The sequence below is a fragment of the Amblyomma americanum genome, chromosome 2 (genome assembly GCF_052857255.1).
Source record: "Amblyomma americanum isolate KBUSLIRL-KWMA chromosome 2, ASM5285725v1, whole genome shotgun sequence".
Classification (NCBI taxonomy): Eukaryota; Metazoa; Arthropoda; class Arachnida; order Ixodida; family Ixodidae; genus Amblyomma; species Amblyomma americanum.
This window is the reverse complement of record NC_135498.1, coordinates 25247395-25261195: the sequence shown is the minus strand read 5'-3', so window position 1 is coordinate 25261195 and position 13801 is coordinate 25247395. Positions and strand designations below refer to the sequence as shown.

The 13801-nt window shown below is 49.1% G+C and overlaps 1 protein-coding gene across 4 annotated transcripts in view; it reads right to left on the bottom strand.

Moving 5' to 3' along the window:
• The window catches only part of LOC144120803 (uncharacterized), a 270149-nt gene that overhangs the window by 176111 nt on the left and 80237 nt on the right, over positions 1-13801 (bottom strand). For all 4 annotated transcript variants that reach the window (XM_077653509.1, XM_077653511.1, XM_077653512.1 and 1 more), the window contains exon 2: positions 3218-3307. The gene's annotated coding sequence lies outside the window, so the exon portion shown is untranslated. The remainder of the gene's footprint in view (positions 1-3217; positions 3308-13801) is intronic.

Genomic DNA, 13801 nt, shown 5'->3' with positions numbered 1-13801 from the left:
CGACCACCTGGGGATCTTTAGCGTGCACTGACATCGCACAGCACACGGGCGCCTTAGCGTTTTTCCTCCATAAAAACGCAGCCGCCGCGGTCGGGTTCGAACCCGGGAACTCCGGATCAGTAGTCGAGCGCCCTAACCATTGAGCCACCGCGGCGGGTGTCATCATGGAGAAAGAAAAGTTGCAGGACCAACAACTGACTTTCCTGCTCACATATGTCGCCACCGCCCGCTAACCTTCATCCAGAAAGTGACCGAAGGCCGTGCTATAGACCTTCGTAACTGGTACGGTGAAAGGAGGATTCCCACGAAAGCTCGCAGCCGCCGTCAGCTAATCAATCAGGCGGTGGAAGAAAGCGAGCTCGAAGGCCCTGTTTCTTGGGCGAGAGGGGCGTGCGACTACGCGGTGACGTCGGCGCCAACGGTAGTACTGCTGGATGCAGTGCCGTTGATGGTGAAGAGACGATCCCGAGATGAGCTGCTTTAGTCATGTCAATCGGTGTGCACAGATTCAAGATGCGGGTAGAGAAGAAATCCAGATTAATTTATACGCCGCGCGTTGCAATAATTATGGTCGTGCCCGTCTTTCGTCCAAACGTTTTGCAACGGAAGAAAGAAGCGAAGAAATGAAGGGAATAAATACAGAGCCTATACTTACACCAACACCTTACACACCCTCAAATCACTGTACACCGGGCGCCCAGTACTGTACAGCCATGTCGGCACTGTGCAGAAGTTGCGGACCTCTATGACATGCTATGGGCCTGCCATAAATACAAGGCCATATCAACCAATCTCGACCCCAAACCCTAATCAGTGGAAGGCCGACCTGCTCAATGCAGGGCCTCAGGGCCAGAAATGGCTCATAAACAGGGCCGCCGAGCCAGCTTCGACCAATGGAACCCTGAAACAGGGACTCCAACCATGGTCTCCATACTCAATTTGGACGATAAGCATTTTCATAAACAGCATAGTTATTTTAGTCCTTAATTTTTTTGTTCACTTCTCTCTTCCCGTCTTCTTGCCTTTACCTGTTTTCCATTTTTCCTTCCCTTGCGCCTCCTTCCGAATCTTCCTTACGAGTAATTTTACGACTCTTCTTAATAATCGACTGATATTTGACCGCAGATCAATTTCTTGACCGGCTAATATCTCTGACGATCCGGACGACAATGTTGTAATTAAGGACGCATGTAAGAGGGTATGTTCCTGCGTTCGCGTAAAGTGCGTCTTCTATCGTAGCGAGACACCGACCCTAATTGTCCTCATTCCCTAGCAACTTCCTCATGCGAGGAGCCCGGTTTTTCCTTGTTCTTCGCACTTGTCATGTCATGTCACCAGCCTGACCACGCCCACTGCAGGGCAAAGGCCTCTCCCATGTCTCTCTAATTAACACTGTCCTTTGCCAGCTGCGCCCACCCTATGCCTGCAAACTTATTAATCTCCACCGCCCACAACTTTCGGCCGCCCCCTGCTAAGGCATTGCCTTCTTTTGAAATCCACTCCGTTACCGTTAAGGACCAGCGATTATCTTGCCGTCGCATTACATGCCCTGCCCAAGCCCATTTCTTTCTCTTGATCTCGACTAGGATATCATTAACCCGCGTTTGTTCCCTCACCCACTCTGCCCGCTTCCGGTCTCTTAACGTTACACCTACCATTTTTCTTTCCATGGCTCGCTGCGTTCTCTTTAACTTGAGGTGAACCCTGCTTGTAAATCACCGCCACAAATCAATCCATTCGATTAAACGCTGGCCGTTAAAATGCATGGGATATTTCTTATTCGACGCCGAGCGCTATAATGTCCATATCTTATGCCTCATTCCGTATACGGGAGCGAACGTGAGATGCGTTACTGCTGAATAAGCCACACACACAGCCGACGCGGGACGTGCAATAAGCTCGTGGAATCCCCGTGATTTATAAGTGCATGCGAATTATTCATGGGGCTGAGAACCTCGGGCCAAGCGAAGAGCCCGAAACCACTACTCTATACTGCAAGCGAAAACGGAGCGCGTCGAAGTACAGAGCGCAACGGAACAAACAGCCTCGGACAGAAACAATCAATAACCGGGGGCATTTTCCGAGCGCCTCGTCGTCTTTAACCTCTTGCGCCACACCTTTTTCCCGGATTCAGCGGGTAGTCAGCGCAACAGCGCATTTCAATTTCCAAACCACCCTTCGTACACACGGATTGCGCGGAAGACGTGTGTATGCGCGGGGCAGCATCCCTTAAGCCTCGGCTAAATCCGCTTGTCCGCGACTTAGTGGCCGGAGAAGCCTGCGCTCAGCGGCTTCATCGCGCTTGAACAAACCGCGCGATGGCGCTGAGGCGCGCGGGCCGGTTATATGCGGCCGCTTGAAACCGAGCAGTACTAGCCATATGGCGAGGGTCGCATTCCTTGGTTTAACGTACAGCCTTCTGAACTTCTCGAGGCGCTCTCAGAAGTGAGCTATAGGCTCGTCACTAACCCGCAATCCAAATACAACTGCAATTCGCTGGCGGTTGAGTATTCCCTATTCCCTAATACCGTTTTAGAGAGTTATAGCGAATACTCAATAGCAAAACTACAACATTTCGGCCATGTTATCAGCGATTAATAAAGCTTTTTTTTTTTTTTCACCGAGAGAGCAAGGTACGGTGGAAGCAGCGAAATGGCGCTGACAAAATGATAAGAATGAAAATGAGAATTTAACTAGAGCGAAAGTAGTTTGAGACTGAATAAACTTAAACGAAATTGAAGGGAACATATATACACCGCCTCATCCATGGCACCTTCGGGAGACTGTTGTTTCCTCAGCTAGTGTGAGGCAGCAACAATTGACCATCAGACACACACACACACACACACACACACACACACACACACACACACACACACACACACACACACACACACACACACACACACACACACACACACACACACACACACACACACACACACACACACACATATATGTGTTGTGTTGTGTTGGGTTTTATGGCACATAGGCAGCTAAGGCCATCATGCGCCAAGCACAAGGTATAGAATTGCTTTTCTACAGAATGTTTTGGAGTATAAAAAAGAGGCGATGGTGCAGATGACTACACACACACACACACACACACATATATATATATATATATATATATATATATATATATATATATATGCGAATAGGATTCACATCAAGCGAAAAAAAGGCAACCATTTAGCCCGACGGGCGTTGAACTCACCCGTCGCGTCAGCAGAAGTTTCCGGAAACTCTGTGGTGAGGGCGCTCCGAAGCAAATTTACGTTGGAAGCCGGCGAGCCAACGTGAGAACCTGCGCATAAAACGCAAGCGTGCCTTAGAAAATAAATATCGTAATTCACAGTTTTTTTTTCTCTTACATATAGCTCCGCTTGTCTTAACCTTCCTTAAGAAAGTCAAGTACCCTAAGACGTTTCGTCCGTATTTAGTGTCAATGAAAATATACAAGTTCATTGACGTTCAAGAATGGTGGATGACACGCTGTAATTTGCGTAAGGCGGCCCAATACAATGTCGAATCTCATATTCCCATCGTTAAACGCAATGAGTGAAATGCCCACACTACAAACCTTAGAGAGCACTACAGAGAATGCGTTGGAGAAATGTGAAAGCATTAGTGTTTGCCGCGACGTTGGTGGCTCCTAGTCGACTTTGGTAGCTCTTGTCCATATATGACGTCATATGGGATGTTCTGTAAAGGTATTTGAAAAACTGCATGTCATCCTACTTCTCAGACACCGACATTCAGGGCTCCGTTTTTTGTTTTACTCTAATTGGTTGTAGGCATGACATCATCAGACGTATGGTATGCCGTTAAACCCTATGACGTCACATGGTCTAGGTTATTATGCACATTAATTACTCTAATTAATTATACCAGTTAATTATTTAGTTGATTAGCGCCGTTAAATGGTGTTATTAATTGGTGTTAGTGTCTATGGTCATTAAATAGAGTCATTAATTTAAAACTAGCGTTAATTACCAAAGACTAATGACTCTGACTCGATATTGTTTAATCGCTGACTATACTTCACCACACCACTCTTGCTTACACGTTTTGAGGACACTTTTTGTGGGAACTTCCGCTGCCGACATAGCCTAGTAATGCTTTCGCATAAATAAAATTGCAGCGCTATAACTATAAGCACTTCCGCATGCTCTCTACTATACAGACCAGTCCTCACAAAACTTGTGTGGTGGATCGTCCCGCCCCAAGCCTTAGGGGCAAGCGACGAACCAGATGGCGCGAACCGCGTCCTTTCAGTGCCCCTTTAGAAGTGCCGTTTCAGGGAGACTTTCCAACGACCTTATATTTCGACGCTTAGCGTTAAGCGACTCCGCGCAAGCGCGAGCGCGAGCGGCATGCGTGAAATCGCGCGCCATAATTAGAGCGTCATCAGAGCGGGCCGCTCAGCTGCTGTCCCGAATAGGGGCCGCGAGCGTGTGTTCCCGTATACGCGGTCTCCACGTCCCATCCGCAGAGCCGGCTGCGTTATTATAAAGCGTAGACTTGAGGGGAATTCCGGGAGTGCTTGGCTAACGAGCTTTGCCATATGCAAGTGCTCTGGGCAAGAAGCTCATGCACGGCTCTATTTTCAGTTCGCGTGCACTGCTGAAATCTTAAAACCGAGAAGAAGTTTGTTCGTTGTTCGCGGTTTAAACTGCGCGACAACTTTTAATCACCGGGGAAAACATCAGAGCGGCTCGTAAAGACACAAGCAAGGACACAGGCCAAAACATGTACAAATGAAATGCGGACAGGACATTTGAAGCAGGAACCGCAAAACGAGATATTAGCTGAGGAAGACTGAATATTAGGGCATTTGGTTTTCACTTCGATGGCACCCCTGCGCGGAAGTGCAAAGACCCTGGCCGCGTTTCTTCTTCGGGAACCAACATTTTTTAGTTTATGCTCTCGCACCACTGTTTTTCTGATCGCAATTCACTTGGCGCTGACGGTACACTGCAGATGAAAACAGTGTTCGCTTTGCTGCAGTGAGTTATAGTGAAAAACGAAACAACAAAGAACAGCAGGAAGAAATTCCTTTTTTCCCGGCCGCAAAAGTGGCAGCGCTGCCCCCCCCCCCCCCCTTCCCATGGCCCCACACTGTATTTCAGAGCCCACTCCTAAGCTCACATAGGCCACGCACATTTCGATCAAATGACCGCAGAAGACATTTCCCACCGTTCAAATACATTTAGCGGTTCACCTTCTATACGACGTTACTGCCCGAAAGGTAGGTGTAGATGCAGGAGGCTTCCGCTACAACATTAAGCAGATGCGGCTACCTCATTACTGCTTAGGCTGACCAGCAGACACGCGCGTGCAAGATACTTAAACTGCATTTTATTTTATTCTACTGCACTGTACTAATGAGTTGAGTTGCATTGCGTTATATTATGTCGTGTCGTGTCGTGTCGCGTTGTGTTGTTTACTTCGCAGATGGTCCCTCGCACAGCTATGAATCCAAAAAAAAAATGCGTATTAAAAAAAAGGTGCTTGAGTAGCGCTTGAAGCCAAATAGATGGAACTAAGCCGCGGAAGGATTTCCATACGCGGCGATAAATTTATAACCTATAAAAATCAATTTTCCTTTTCCAACCGTTTTGCCCTAAGTTCGATAACCAATAATGGTTTACAAATAACCGCGAGCGAAACGCGAAGCTCCACGATATTGCAGCGCAGTGGCGAACCAACGCAGCTGATCAGCAAAGCGGTGCCTCCAGCGGTGTCTTTTTATTTGCGGATTATTTTATCCCGGCGGATACAAACGCGGCTATGGTCCTGACAAAAGCCGTAGCATTTATTTCCTTCTCCCCGGGGGGTATAATCTTTACCACGAAGCTTCTATTTTATAGCCTCTACAACAAAAATATTGACAATAGGAACAGCTGACGCGTGGTCCCTGTATTTACTTTCAATAAAATATCAACGACGCTTTCTATTGCTGCTCGAACAAATCCAACGCGTTCGAGCCCTTTATTTTATTCCGCTGACTTGTGTTTCAATTCATTGACTGTCCTTCCGGAAAAACAAAACCTAGAACTCTGCAGCTGACATTTCTTGATACCACGCGCGAGGCCGACCATCAATAAGAAAAAACGGACTGGTGTCGTTTTTGCATGCCCTGGTCCATTAGCCACCAAGCAGCGTTGACTAATGGACCGAAGCCAGCTCAAAATGCAAAGTGCGTGTTAAACCAAGCACGACAGCGAAGCCGCCCCAAAGACGAATGGTCGCTCTTTCCACGTATCTTTTTTTCTCTCTAATTCTGCAGTCTACACATTTGTTTTCCTTCATATTTGTTTTCCTTTTTCTTTTTACCAGCAACAAGTGTTACACACTGACGGAATTTGCATATAACAACTTTCGAAAATTTACTTATTTGTTTATTCACTTCTGTTACGCAGCTGTTTGTATGTTTTTAATTGTTTGTACCGGTTGTTTTTAGAGTGGAAAATGTTGCCGGCATCCTCTCCGCAACAATGAATTGCTGCAGAGGAGAGAAAAGCTGCTGTTGAGCACCCGTGCCGTTTTCTATATATGGCTTCAAAAGATGAAGCCATAACCACACGATTGGAAATAGCTGCTCAGTATTAAATAAGAAAATCAAATCAGTAACCATATACTAACGCTTGCTTGGTGATCCGCCTCTCGAGCCGCATTCCGTTTTAGGACCAGGAAATTTCGACCACGCTGAAATTTTCCGATCGATGATGCAAGCTATTGCTCGCCACGTCAATTGCACGGCACAGCTGTTAAGCTCTAAATACGAGGAAAACGCACGCCCTCTAAATCCTTCATTAGAGTAATGTTCGCCAAATCAACACCGACCAGTAATCATGAAGCAGAGCGCACGCAGGCTGCCCCCCCCCCTTCCCCACCCCCCCTCAGAACACAACCGATCCAACCCTTTCTCCGAAGTCTACGTTTTCCTCCCAGTACTTGCTCGTTAACGAGTCAGGCATATCATTGCCGATAATGACAGCCCGCGCCCTCTATCACGGCCTATATCCACCGCGTCATTAGCAGCCCCAGTTCGACCGCGGTCAGTGCATTTCCTCGGACTTCCTGTACAGCGAGACGCAGACCATCGATTCGGCTTTCAGCAAGAGCTCGATCACAGTTGCGGACTGCGTCTGAAGGTTTAGTCGGTTCTTTGTTGTTGTTTTTTTTTTCTCAACCATCAAACATTCCTTTGAATTGTTTAATCTTGCGCGCAACAATAAAGGGTGCCGTGTAGCTGTTAGGTTCCGGAGACTGCGTTTGTGAGCATATGAAGAGGACATATACCGGGTGTTACAGGGAAGGCTTTTAAGTAATTTTCAAAAATAGGATTTTCGAGGTAAAAATATGGCTTCTGCGTCATGGTATTGCCAAGCTTGGCGGACACCAGAAAACCGGTGAATCATCTTAACTAGTAAGCTGATTAACTAATTTCTAATAATTAACTTTTTAACTATTAGAGTTAGGCGCCTGGTTACAATCAGAGATCTGTAGCCGGTCGCTAGTAACCTCCATACTAGTACCTCCATACCCTCGCCGCTGTGTCTCGACAAAATACGGCTATTTCGAATAGTTACGTGCACTGGAGGGGTTTCTTTGCCTGCATGCTCTTCAAATACGCATGTATTTTGGCGCGATGTAGCCATAACTTGTTGGGTCACAGCGCCGAGGGTAATCGCGTTTTCGAAATCCCGAAAGCTAATATAGCGATTAATAGCGACAGGCTACAAGTCCGCAAATGCAACCGGGCGCCTAACCCTAATAGTTAAAAAGTTAATTATTGAAAATTAGTTAACCGCCTTACTAGTTCAGATGATTCACCGCGGTTTCCTGGTGTCCGCCAAGCCTAGCAAAACCATGCCGCAAAAAGCCATATTTTTACCTCGAAAATCCCATTTTTGAAACCGCCGCGGTGGCTCAGTGGTTATGGCGCTCGGCTGCTGACCCAAAAGATGCGCGTTCGATCCCGGCCGCGGCGGCCGAATTTCTATGGAGGCGAAATTCTAGAGGCCCATGTGCTGTGCGATGTCAGTGCACGTTAAAGAACCCCAGATGGTCGAAATTTCCGGAGCCCTCCACTACGGCGTCTCTCATAGCCTGAGTCGCTTTGGGACGTTAAATCCCCATAAACCATAAACCATTTTTGAAAATTACTTGAAGTCTTCCCTGTAACACCTGCTATACAAACGTCGCCACACTACACCCGCAAGCCAGTAGCTGCTTGTCAGGTTTAGCCTTCTCTCCTTCATTGCTTACTGCTAATCACTCTGCAAAATATTGAACCACACTTGTGTGCGCTGCTCTAATCCGTAATACCTTTACATCGGACTTTTCGGAGTAAGTTTCTTCCGCCGCGAGCTCTGAAGAGGTATACTGAACGACACGTTGCTCTTTTACGGAGGCGAATGACGGTAAAGCCCGTCCCATCACAGCGCTTCCAGACGAGTGCAGAAATTTAGTCAATGCCTGCAGAAAGTCATTCAGGAAGCCAGCTGGGATGGAAGTCTGCATGAATTCAGTCGCAATCAAGGCATGCACGAAGTCAAATACGCTTTCTGAACAAGGATGCTGAGTTGCCACGAAAAGCTTGAAACTCGTTACTGCTACGTAACTGAGCGCAATTAAATTACCATCCATTTTTTATGTAATTTTAGCGACCACTACATAACTTCGAGGCCCTTCGGCACGAGTACAAAATTTGGGACTGTCAGCCCGGAAATTTTGGGGCGGTCACTTAGCGTGTGCAGGTGCGCCCCCCCCCCCCCCCCCCCCCAAAAAAAAAAGACGATTCGTCAACTGAACTCATCTCAAGAGCTCATAGAGAAGAATTATATGGTGTTTTTTTTTCTTCTTTTTTTTAAGCGCGTTAGCTCTTACTCATCACGTTTCTCGATTTCTTGTGGTCTGCTACCACCTCCCTTCGGCGTGAAAATTTCTACGTCCGAGGAATTCAAGATGGCGGCCCCATTGTATATCGATATAGAAACCCAATTGGTGATTGATTAGTGACGTCATTAGTATATCGAACTGGTGATTTATTGGTGACGTCACTTATATATTCAGTTGGTGATTGATTGGTGGCGTCACGTATAAACCCAAGATGTCGGCCAAAAATGGTAATTAATTGATGACGTCATTGATTAATTCAAGATGGCGACCGACTTAGGCCGACTTAGGGCCTAGTGGTCTGGGCGTCCGCTTCGGCTGCGGGAGGTGGTTGGATCGAAACCCGCCGCCGGACATCCACCGGTTAAAATGGGTACAAGCCACCCCCGGCCCGCGCCTGGCTTCTACAGGGGTGTGTGCTTGGAGGAGATTCCGCAAACCCCGCTGCGCCCTTTCGGGTACAAACCCAGTTTCAAACACTCAGCCTGCATAGGTGGTTCGTGTCTCACTCCCAAGAGAAGAGTTTGGCTCAAGGCTCGTACGCTCTAACCAGCGTATCACTGCGGTCCTGGGCAAGTCCGGTTTTCCGGCTGTCCGACTTTGTGAGAAAAAAAAAGGGGGGGGGGGGGCACAAATGGGCTTCTACCGCACGAGGCGGATTTAGGGTTGCTTGACGGCGGAACTTATCTCTGATCCGTCAAGGCAACTGTGGTCAAGACCCTTTTCCCAAACAGTTCACCCCAGAAAAACCGAGCACCTGACTGGGGGAAATTTTGTACCCATTAGAAAACCGGTGGGTATCCGGCGGGATCGAACCCAACACCTCCCGAATGCGAGGCAAATGCTCTACCACAAGGCCACCGCTTCGGTCCCAAGAAGTTCTCGGTCTGCCAAAGAGCCCCCCCCCCCCCCCCCCCTCCAGTCATACACGGAGTAGGCCGGGGCCAGACCCCTTCCCAAGAGCTCGTCCCTTAAGTTGGAGCAAGCTCAACAACTGGTGGACCCCTACACCAGGGACTGCTCTTGTACCAATTTAGGTTTGGTCATCCTCGGGCTCCAAAGCCCCCCAAAGAGCGTGGCGGACTGGTCAACTACTGCCACCTCGTTGGTCATGTGTGGGTCCAATCCACGAGCTTCGGGCAGGCAGGGTCGCTACTCCTCCTAGTGCGCTTCCGTGCTGCGCACCCCTGCAAAACGCCGAAGCGTCCTTGACTTCGGGTAATCTCTCCGTGCCTGCCACGCTTCAAGCGAAAGCCCGATTCTAGCGTCTTGCATATGACGCAGGTCCTGGTGTACTAAGTGAGGACCTACCGCCTACGTACCGAAAGCGCGAGTGTGGGCTTCATCCCACACCCCTATGGTCCCACAGCGGTACTGCTCACACTCTCAAAGGACGCAAGCGCCAGGTCTGCTTTCGCTTCGCCCTCGTTCTCTTAGCCTAGTGAGACGCCCGCAGGCCTCAGCGTTTCCCAGAGATGGCCCTGGTTTCCCGGAGGGGGAACGAGGACAGACATAAGCGGCGCTCCCGACTGATCGAAGGGCTCGGGTTACACAGGGACGCCCCTACCGCTGGCGACTTTAGCCAGCGGGGATTTCCCTGCAGCGAATCTGCTTGAGACTTAGCCACAACAGCCTATACCTAAGCTGCCATGGCGTATGAACTCTCTCGCTTCGGGTCATAGGGAGAGGGTCGCCACAGCCCTTCTCAGGTTCACCATTGGCGTCGCCTCCTGTTTCACTGGATTACAAAAGCACGCAAATACTCCTAGCGTTACACCTAGGGCTTTCGTCACCGGTGCCCGCACAGCGCTAGGTTACAAGAGGACGCTACTCCTCCCAGCGTTAGCCGGCCTGGGAGCAAACCTAGTACTCCTTTAGCCCCGGTCACAGACAACTGTGTCCACGTAGCCATACCCTCCGGTCGACAGCCGACCATAGCGCACCAGTCAATCCAACCCATCTTCAGTGAAACTGCTAATGTTCTCGTTGGGGCCGCGGTTCACCACCTCCAAACAACTGTCAGCCCCGAGGCGCCGTACCCCTTTTAGGGAGCACAGATTAGCCCTATTTTCAATAGGGTCGCATCGGGTGAGAGCACACCCATGTTACTTAAAGAACCCAATCTCAGCCAGCCTTTGGCTTGCTTTACAGGCACACGACAACAGAGCCCGGCTGAAAAGACAGATCTTATGCAACGCAATCTCCATCTCCATCTCCCCTTTCCACTTAGGATGGCGGCCGACTTAGGCCGCCACGTGACTATGAAGCTAACGCTCGTTACTGCGACGTCTTCCAGACGGTGCTGGTAACCCTTTTTTTCTCTTGTCAATTCTCTTGGCGGTCTAATTTCGATGGAGACGAAATTCTAGAGGCCCGTGTACTGTGCGGTGTCAGTGCACACGGTAAAGAACCCCAGGTGGTCGAAATTTCCGGAGCCCTTCACTACGGCGTCCCTCATAGCCAGAGTAGCTTTGGGACGTTAAACCACCATAAACTAAACCATCTTTTCTCTTTTTCAGGCATGCAAGTTTCGTTGGTGCACTTGCGCGCATGAACGCAACAAATCTGCCAACAACTTCCTCCGTACACAGTGCGTGGGAAAGGGTATAAAACGCAGGAACTATATAGTCCCGCATTATTCTGGGCACGCCTGTATATATATGCGCGCGTTTTCAGGCGGGCCTACACATATGGAACTTCATGATGGGTAAACACAGCCGAAAATGCGTTCGCTGTCCTCTTCCCACCTAGCAAAGCCCTACTCAGAGAACTCTTTCTCTACTACACAGCTGTGTGAGAGACAGAAACATCTTGCGCATTTCCTTTCCTCGCCCGTTTGGGACTCCGTCTGTGAGGAAGTGCCGGGCATCACATATCTGTCGCCCCGAAATGGGCTCGAAATAAAAACAAACAATAAAACGTCAAACGGTGAAGAAGCACAGAAGGAAGAAGTAGACAGAAAGAAAGAAGAGTCAATGAGAGCGCATAGAACACACGCAGCACCCCCTTCCTCTGGAATGTGAGAAACAGGCGTCGTCTGCCGCGAGATTGCGCTGCTCCCTCTATCTTGCCGAAAAGAAGAGAGTCCATTCCGGAGACGATCCAGGAGACGGAGACGAGACGGGAGACGATCCATCGCACTTATAGCACCCTTGCTGCTGCCTGCCTCCCGTGAGCGCGCGCCTGTTTACACATTCCACCCGCCAGATGCTGAGATTGTGCAGGCGCGCGCTCGTCAAGCTCCCAGCTCTTCCTCTCCTCCTCCTCCTTAGCCTTGTTCTCTTTCCTCATCTCCTTCTCTTTCTCGCTACTAATTTGGCGGCGCGTTTTATTTTGATTTTCTTAGCTTGACCGTTGTTACTTGTTCCTCCTTTTGCAACATCACGCTCTAGGAGGCCAGGAAAACAAATGGAATCAAGAGGAGGAGGACGAGTGGTGCGCAACGGGTGAGAGAGGAGAGAGAGGGGGGGGAGAGGAGAGCACTCGGCTGCAACGGAGAGTCGAGCGAAGCAAAACGGCCGGAGAAAATGACGCCATGCCGCGCGACTGTTCCTTCTTCCCGCTTCGTCTTCGTCCAGCTGCGAACTGCCCGTCGGCCCCACTCCGGTCGCGCGCGCGCGCCATTATGTCGCTGCTATATACAACCCCCTCCCGCGTGTTTTGTTCTTTTTTATTGTTTTTTTTTTGCTCATGTCCCTCTTTGTACTTGTAAGCGTTGTTTTCGCGGTCTCGTGGATACCGCGCTCGACGACGAGTTGTTCTTGCAGCCTGCCTCTGTATAACTGCACTCCTCAAAGCGACGACCACTCCTCCTCGCCGCTTTCTCCCTCTCTCTCTATTTCACCTCCTCGTTTTCCTTCGCCCTTCCTAAAAAGTTCGAAAAAGCGCTTTTTTTTTTTGCGCGGCCAACGCTCCTGCACTGCCGCCGCTGAGATCGCGATTCCCTTTCACGACAAAATATCGTTTACCGGTTTCACGGCGTTTCCTGGCGCACACTTAAAAGAGCACACGCGCGTCGGAAGACCGGGTAGAGAATAACGAGTCCAGCAGCGCTATAATTGCCAAGAAGAACAACGCTAACAACTAAAAGGTACAAAGGTGCGCACAAGCCGAGCAGAGTCGATCTCGCGACGGTCTTTCAGCAATGCGGTACAATCAGCTATGTTGCAGTACAAATAAATTCGTACAATAATACGATAACCCGGTTAGCTCAGTTGATAGAGCGACTGCTCCGGTGAAGCGGTGGTCCCGGGTTCGATCCGCGGACCAGGACGAATTTTTCTTTAACTGCGAAGTTTCCGAGAAAGGTGTATATCTTTCCTTTGTAGCCGCACGGCTACGCTCGGGTGGACGTCAATCAGTAATTACTCGCTAATTACAACAAATCTACTCCACCTTGGGGGATTCATTCCCCTATACATTTGACCAACAATAATACCCATGTCACACGGACACTTTCCAAGGCTATCGAGTCGAGAGCCTTCGAGATTCTCAATCGCTATCGACACTCGAAGGAGTTATGCCACTGCTGCACGGCAAACTATCGCCGTCGAGAGTTTACATCACCTCACACCTAGGTGTTGTGGCGCCACCGTCGCCGCCAATAATTTTGCAGGCATGCTAGCAATGGCTAGCAATGAGCCTACAAGTTAAATCTGAAAAGGTTAAATCAAAATGTGCATTCGTTGCAGTAATATAAGTCACCCTTGAAATGAACTTCGTTGTCTTGGACAAGCTGTAGTATATAGCATTGATGCACTTTTGAAGAAGCTGAAGTGTTTGTTGTTTTTGTATAGCTGGCAAGAATGGTATTGTGTTTGCTGCAGTGTTTTGCAGGCCGGCATGATTTTTTTTTTACTCCAGAATTAGTTGTACGTGTTTTTGATGTTTTCAG